Source organism: Octopus bimaculoides, chromosome 3 (genome assembly GCF_001194135.2).
Source record: "Octopus bimaculoides isolate UCB-OBI-ISO-001 chromosome 3, ASM119413v2, whole genome shotgun sequence".
NCBI classification, from domain to species: Eukaryota; Metazoa; Mollusca; class Cephalopoda; order Octopoda; family Octopodidae; genus Octopus; species Octopus bimaculoides.
In genome coordinates this window covers 46909974-46910937 of record NC_068983.1, presented here as the reverse complement: position 1 = coordinate 46910937, position 964 = coordinate 46909974, and positions in this window count along the sequence as shown.

Here is a 964-nt window from a genome sequence, read left to right as displayed (position 1 = left end):
GTTAGAGATAATCGAAATCAAAGATTCTGCAGTTGACAAACTGTACATTGGTCAGCAGTTATTACAGGAGATCACGAGCATACAAATTGGTTTTGCCTAAGGAAAGGAATTTGGAAAGGATATTTTCTTTTCTACTCTAGGCACAATACACGAAAGTTTTGATGAGGCCAGTTGGTTAGATCGACTCCAGTACGCAACTGGCATTTAATTCATCGACCCCGAAAGGATAAAAGGCAAAGTCAGCCTCGATGGAATTTGAACTCAGAACGTTAACACAGACGAAATAACGCTAAGCATTTCGCCCGGCGTGTTAACGATTCTGCTAGCTCGCCACCTTGTTTGGCAAGGATATATTGTTTCACCTCTGACGAGATCATCTGTAATGGGTCAGTGTATGGGTCAGTGGCTGGTGGCTGGTAGCCTGCGTTATGATGAGGATCACTACCTCATCGGCAGAGTGCTGATCGCTACCACGCTGGCTGAATTCCAGATACTGATTGACAAACTTAGTTAAGTCTCTAGCGAGTTTCAACTGAAGATCACCACCAAAAGACCAAGATCATTGCAGCCCTGGGGAACCAGTGCAACTTATCGTGCGACGCCAAGGGACCACGCTAGCCCAGGTTGACAAATTCAAGTACCTGAACCTCAATGTTGACAAAACAGCCGGCGGCAGTCAAAAAACCGGAGGAAGTCTTGCTGCAAGAAGATCAACCCTGAAGTCACTCGATACAAAATGGACTTCAGCAAAATCATCAGGCTGGAGCTTCTAGATACCCTGGTCTGACCAATAGCGTTATATGGGTGTGAAGCAAGGGTGTTAAGGGTCCTTGCCTCACTCCCATACAGATTGTTTTAATGTTTAACAGAGAAAAAACAGCGTTTAGTCATGTGGTTTACAACACATTCACGTACACATAAATACGTGTGCATGCATATATATACGCATATATATATATATATA